The sequence below is a fragment of the Triticum aestivum genome, chromosome 1B (genome assembly GCF_018294505.1).
Source record: "Triticum aestivum cultivar Chinese Spring chromosome 1B, IWGSC CS RefSeq v2.1, whole genome shotgun sequence".
Lineage (NCBI taxonomy): Eukaryota > Viridiplantae > Streptophyta > Magnoliopsida > Poales > Poaceae > Triticum > Triticum aestivum.
In genome coordinates, this window is record NC_057795.1 from 108,022,645 (window position 1) to 108,029,786 (window position 7,142).

A 7,142-nucleotide genomic window follows, 5' to 3' on the forward strand; every position below is an offset into this window, starting at 1 on the left:
TTCGCACTGTATCCTGATAAAGCAGGTTCAGGCTGCTGCCGCTGTCCATAAGGACTCTAGTGAGGTGAAATCCGTCAATGATTGGGTCTAGAACCAATGCGGCGAATCCGCCGTGACGGATGCTAGTGGGGTGGTCCCTTCGATCAAAAGTGATCGGGCAGGAGGACCAGGGTTGAACTTTGGGGCGACTGGCTCCAACGCATATACGTCCTTGAGTGCATGCTTCCGCTCCCTTTTGGGGATGTGGGTTGCGTATATCATGTTCACCATCCGCACTTGTGGGGGAAAACCCTTCTGTCCCCTATTGTTCGGTGGCCGGGGCTCCTCCTCGTCATCGCTATGCAGCCCCTTGTCTCTGTTTTTGGCACTTAACTTGCCTGCCTGCTTGAACACCCAACAATCCCTGTTTGTGTGATTGGCTCGTTGTTCGGGGGTGCCGTGTATATGGCACAAGTGATCGAGTATTCGGTCCAAACTGGACAGCCCAGAGTATTTCTTTTGAATAGCTTTTTCCACTGACCGGGTTTAGAGCCTCTGAATCCAGCATTAACTGCCGTATCCTCAGCGTTGTCGCTGTTAATGCGGCGCTTGTGCTTGTTGCGACGCGACCTGCCATTGTTTTCCTTGGTATCCGAATTACCAGGGCTCTTGTTTATGTTATTACTATGAGCTAGCCAGTTGTCTTCTCCCGTGCAAAAGCGGGTCATGAGTGTTGTGAGGGCTGCCATGGATTTCGGCTTTTCCTGTCATAGGTGCCGGGCAAGCCATTCATCACGGATGTTATGTTTGAAGGCTGCAAGGGCCTCTGCATCCGGACAGTCGACTATTTGATTTTTCTTGGTTAGGAACCGTGTCCAGAATTGTCTGGCCGATTCCTCTGGCTGATGAATTATGTGGCTTAGGTCATCGGCGTCTGGTGGTTGCACATAGGTGCCTTGGAAATTGTCGAGGAATGCGGATTCCAGGTCCTCCCAGCAACCAATTGACTCTGCTGGCAAGCTGTTAAGCCAATGCCGAGCTGGTCCTTTAAGCTTGAGTGGGAGGTATTTGATAGCGTGTAGATCATCGCCGCGGGCCATGTGGATATGAAGGAGATAATCCTCGATCCATACTGTAGGATCTGTTGTGCCATCGTATGATTCGATGTTTACGGGTTTAAAACCCTCGGGGATTTGATGATCCATTACTTCGTCTGTGAAGCATAGTGGGTGTGTGGCGCCTCTGTACTGGGCTATATCACGATGTAGCTCATATGAGCTTTGCCTGCTGTGTTTGGCCTGGCCGTATTTGCCATATCCGGTGTGACCGTTATCGTCACGTGTCTTGGGGCGCCCACGCAATCCATAGATCGATCTTGTTTGCCTTGCCTTGTCCTCCAATATGTCTCGCAGGTCTGGCGCATTTCCCCGTGCCTTAACATTTTTTGAGCGACGCCAGGGTGCGGCTTGAGTGGATGGCCGAGAGGCCTCTCTGTCGCGACCACGAGTTGGCCGGTCGGCCACGTCATGTGCTGGTGATGTAGGTTTAAGTGCTTCCTCCTCTAATCATGGTAGCAGCCTGCGCTTTGGGTAGCTCTTGGAGGGGTGTTCGAGTCTGTATCCTTCGGCCGCAAGGACTTCAGTCCATCTGTCGGCTAGCAAATCTTGGTCATCTCTAAGCTGCTGCTGTTTTTTCTTGAGGCTGCTCGCCCTGGCCATAAGCCTGCGTTGGAAACGCTCTTGTTTGACGGGATCCTCGAGCATGACAAATTCGTCGTCGTCGAGGCTTGCCTCATCTTCGGAGGGAGGCACGTAAGTATCGTCCTCTACCTCTTTGTCTGCCTCTCTCTCATGAGGGATGGCTTCTCCATCCTCCTGTGCTGAATCCTGCTGGAGGGGGTTGTCTTCGGCACTGTCGGGGGTGTTATTATCTCCCGTGCCAGAATTGCCGTTTTTGCTTTGGCGGGATTTAGAGCGGCGCCGCTAACGCCGACGCTTAGGCTGCTTCTTGGAGGGGTCATCCTCCGTTGTTCCATCGCCATTCCCTTCTTTTGGGGTGTCCACCATGTATATGTCGTATGACGAGGTGGCCTTCCAGTGCGCTGGTTCTTGGTCGTCTCCTGCATCATCGTCCATACCGTCGATGTCTTCGGAGTCGAAGTCGAGCATGTCGGTTAAATCATCGACAGTGGCTACGAAGTGGGTGGTGGGTGGGCTTCGAATTTCTTCGTCGTCCGCATCCCAACCTTGCTGACCATAGTCCGGCCAGGGATCTCCTGATAAAGAGAGAGACTTTAATGAATTCAGGATGTTGCCGAAGGGCGAGTGCTGAAAGATGTCCGCGGCGGTGAACTCCATGATCGGTGCCCAATCGGGCTTGATCGGAAGGGGCGTGGAAGGTTCGGAGTCCGGAAAGGAGTCCGGGTAGAACTCCATGATCGGCGCCCAATCAAGGACGGATGGTTGGACAAAGCTGGTATTCGGCTTGATCGCCGTAGAGATTGCAACCCTCGAGGCGGTGTCCAACCATCCGTCCTCGATTGGCGCAGTCGGCTCCGAGCTAAAGGTCGGAGCGGACACTGGGGTGGCCTCCGGGGCACTGTTCGGCGGCAGAGCTAGATCATGCCCATCGTGACAGTGCAGCGCGCTCGGTTGTGGCTCGAACCCATCAAAGATCAAGTCCCCGCGGATGTCGGCCGTGTAGTTCAAACTTCCAAATATGACCTGATGGCCAGGGGCGTAGCTTTCGATCTGCTCCAGATGGCCAAGCAAATTGGCCCGCAGTGCAAAGCCGCCGAATACGAAGATCTGTTCGGGGAGAAAAGTCTCACCCTGGACCGCGTCGTTGTTGATGATCGGAGGAGCCATCGGGCCTAAAGATGACAACACAGAGGAACTCTCAATGAAAGCACCAATGTCGGTGTCAAAACCGGCGGATCTCGGGTAGGGGGTCCCGAACTGTGCGTCTAGGCGGATGGTAACAGGAGACAAGGGACACGATGTTTTTACCCAGGTTTGGGCCCTCTCGATGGAGGTAAAACCCTACTCCTGCTTGATTAATATTGATGATATGGGTAGTACAAGAGTAGATCTACCACGAGATCAGAGAGGATAAACCCTAGAAGCTAGCCTATGGTATGATTGTTGTTCGTCCTATGGACCAAAACCCTCCGGTTTATATATACACCGGAGAGGGCTAGGGTTATACAGAGTCGGTTACAATGGGAGGAGACCTACATATTCGTATCGCCAAGCTTGCCTTCCACGCCAAGGAAAGTCCCATCCGGACACGGGACGAAGTCTTCAATCTTGTATCTTCATAGTCCAGGAGTCCGACCAAAGGTTATAGTCCGGCCATCCGGACACCCCCTAATCCAGGACTCCCTCATTGAGTCTCAGATCTATCTCAATGGACAGACTCCCAGTATCCAGGTTTATGATGATTAGATCTCGATAACAAAGATCATAGTCACTAATTAACTTTTCCCAGCCAGGTCCATGAATCTTTGACCGGTTAGGTTCATTGGTGATCCAGATCTCATTTGACAGATCGTCGTTGGTGATCAGTACTGGATTCCTTTGCTTTCCTTCTTCTTGAAATGCTTGTTGTTTCCACTGATAGATTGAAGAAGTGACTTGTTGCCTGCAATAGCATGGCACATACTACGCAAGAAAAAATAATTCAAACCGGCAAGAAGGAATCCTTGAATACCGACATGTATAACCAAGACAGATAGCGCTTATCATATATGTACCAATTTTCTTCAACGGGTTGCTATTTGATAAAACAAGGTACATCAAAAATTGAAGACGTATCATCAGATGCTTAAATGTAGGCATTCCATTACAACAATATGCTAGAAACTATTATTTCCTTGATCAGAAAGATACACTAGTTGGTAGTAAGTGATGGGCAGCATGAGGTGGCAAACATTTCTCCTTACCAGGCATGTCTTGAAGCATCGAGGAAGATGCGCTATTATCACGCTGTGAAAAATGCCTGACTCCAATCTAGGGAAGCCGAAGTTGGTACATATATCACAACACATAATTTCCCCTGGAATACGTTGCAAAACAACGGTTATATGAAATCCTCAACACAAGGAAAATTTTATTATCTTGAAAAACTATTCGTCTAAACCGCCAATTTTACATAAATAGTCGTTCGCAAGCTAGATATGGGATATGTAATAACAAAAGAAGAACAGAAGATATGGGATATGTAATAACAGAGGAAACATGAATTTAATTAAATCAGTATTTTATTTTCCAAAAAATGGTTGCTTAATCCATCACAATTCAGTATTGACTATTTTTAGAGCAGTTCACAATCTTTATTGTCAATGTCAATCAGTGAAAGGATTTCTGCTGCTTTTTTTAAAAGCAGCTTTAGCAAATGTATATTTCAAGACAAGATGGGCAAAAAGGAGAAACAATAGTCTATAATCAGGCGGCTCAAAAAGGAGTGTTTGTAACTTTAAAATTATATATAAATTCGTCAGAGCTGCACCCAGTAACAACGTCATACGCAACCATAGGCCACCGTCGCTGATGCCCAACCACCGGAACATGTGTGGCTAGGTGGTATTTGAAACGGATGATCCATCAACGTTAACCTTGTCTCCAGCATGCAGGACCCCGAACGTTATCATCAAGCACAGACGCTGACTCCCAGTCAACAGCACCCCAAACGCCGATTTCCAGCACACTGTGACCGGCTAAGCAATAGAGATCAGCGTCTGGCCACTCCCTTGGACTTCCGGCCATCGATGTTGTTTGCAAGACCTAACTGGCTTCAATTTAAACTACCAACCTCCCTCGGTGAATTTCATCGCTCACCTGGGACTTGGACGCCGCAGGTCGCTGCAGCTCATAGCGTTCTCAAGCACAAACGCTGACTCCCAATCAACCCCACCCCTAATCGGCACGGGTCGTGTACAGGTTCGGCCTCGTACTACGCAGATTTGGTTTAGATCACAATGATTTTCCAAGAAATTCCAAGCATGACAGTGTAGATGTGTCGCTTTCAAACACGGAGAGGCGAAACCAACAGAGAGGAAAACGGATCGTAGTGAAAAATTCACATAGAAGTTAAGAGAAAATGGACTAACCCTAGATCTGGAAGGAGAATCGAGAGAGAAGAGACGATGAACTCTACAGCAGGTGAGTGGGAGGGGGAGGTCTGGGTTGGCACAAAACAGAATAGACACTTATAATACGCGCCTGCTCCCTGACATGGGGCTACTATACAGCGGCAAAGACAAGACTATTGGCTTATTAGGAGCATAGAGGCACGCACGAACTTACATGCAAATAAGGCACGTCCATGACGCACGACCATGCTTCTGTTTTCCGAAGTGTTTTTCTCTAGCACGGTCTCTTGGAGGGGCAGGGACGTGAAGCCACGGTGCGCATCGTTATGTAACGATGAGAATGAGACGCACGGAAAGGCCTCCGTATTCTAAATGTTCTTAGTGTCGTGTTCAGTGACAGACGCGCGGTCTTTAAACAGTTGGCGCACGGTTGTACATGTGCACGATGCACATACGTCTTTTGTGTTCTGCATGTTGTTTTTGCATGACACAACCACTACGAAGGACAGGGGAGTGAAGCCACGGTGCGCACGGTTCTCCGAGGAGAAAATGCACTGAAGTGCCTCTGTTCTCGTAACATTTTAATCCGCTTGTTCACTGAGAGAGGCACGGGTGTATGTTCAAATGACGCAAGACCGTGCTAGTGTTTTCCGAATTGTTCATTTCTGACATGGCCTCTAGGAGGGAGACGGTGCCAGCAATTAAAAGGGGCACGTAATCTTTTGCTTTGACGAATTATTCGGATGCATGAGTTTTGTTAAATATGATAATGAGAATGGAAACCCAGTATTTAAAAAGTGATTGGAGGTTCATTGTTGACCTTGAGTCATTATCACAACATTCCAAATGTTTTCAATGACGCGTTCACACGGACGTATGATTTTCACAACCTCTGATGGCCGTTCGTTTCTTGTGGGGTGCACGGACGTCCTTCGGAGAGGCACGGTTGCAGCAGTTGTAGTTTTGCAGTCGATGCATGTTGCTTTTAAAAGACATAATTTCATGGCAAATAACTGAGGTAAACAAGAGGATACTAGTTTGATTTTTGAGCAATTGTGCGAGCTGATTTCTTTTATCATTGGGTTTAGAAACATATGATCGATATTGAAAACAGAAAGCATAAACGTTTACATTCCTAATTTTAAAAATATGAGTTTACTGCCTCAACAAAAAAAGCTTACAGACAGTACTGTGCAGAAATGAGTGAGAATTGTTTGACCATGTTTACACAATGCACTCATTGAATATAGCAAGTACATCTCTCCTGACCTGTTTTCAGCATCCACAGTTGAACGGATCTAGAAAATCCAGATATTCAACACCTGTGTTTTTTATATCCATGTGCATATGCTTGCAAGTTGTTGTTAATTTAAGCTTGGCACAACTAGAAACCCTTTTGTCCATCTGAAGTGCCTCTTCTTGCCGTTTGTAAAATTCACGAGTGAAATCTCTGCGCAGGCCAAACTTAAGCCTAATTGTCAGTAGCATCCTAGCATTGAGAACAAAGAATGTCACAAATGCAGTGTTTGCATCAGTGATTTCATAGTCTTCCAGCGTTAATGTCCTCAAACAAATGTCGTGATTATTGAGAAACACCAACTGCTTTTGGCAACATTCATTTGTTATACCTCTTTGATCCCATCCTCCCCCCTAAACACACATGAAGAGCAAACTGAGCAGTTAGTGCCAGTATATTATGTATATTGTGTGTGGGCTTTCAACGTGTGTGAAATCATCACATCGATAAACAAGTTTTGCAAGCATTGAAAGCATCGCAGCAAGTCAACAATCTCATCCAGATTAAAGCATGTCTGTGAGATAAACAAGGTCTTGACAGAATCCAACACCGCGTGTAGGCTACTTATGCAGAGACCCTTCATTGAGCACATAACGAGATATTATTAGCTCGTGGATGTGAATCTCAAGTGCTTTTGAATAACGCATGTCAAAGTAACATGTAGAGGCAGTACCTGAATAACTGTAGACCCAATGACGATATTTGTTTCGTTGGGAAATTCAGAAATTTTTTCCAGTGTGTCCAACACAGGCGCAGAAACAACTGTTATTTGTA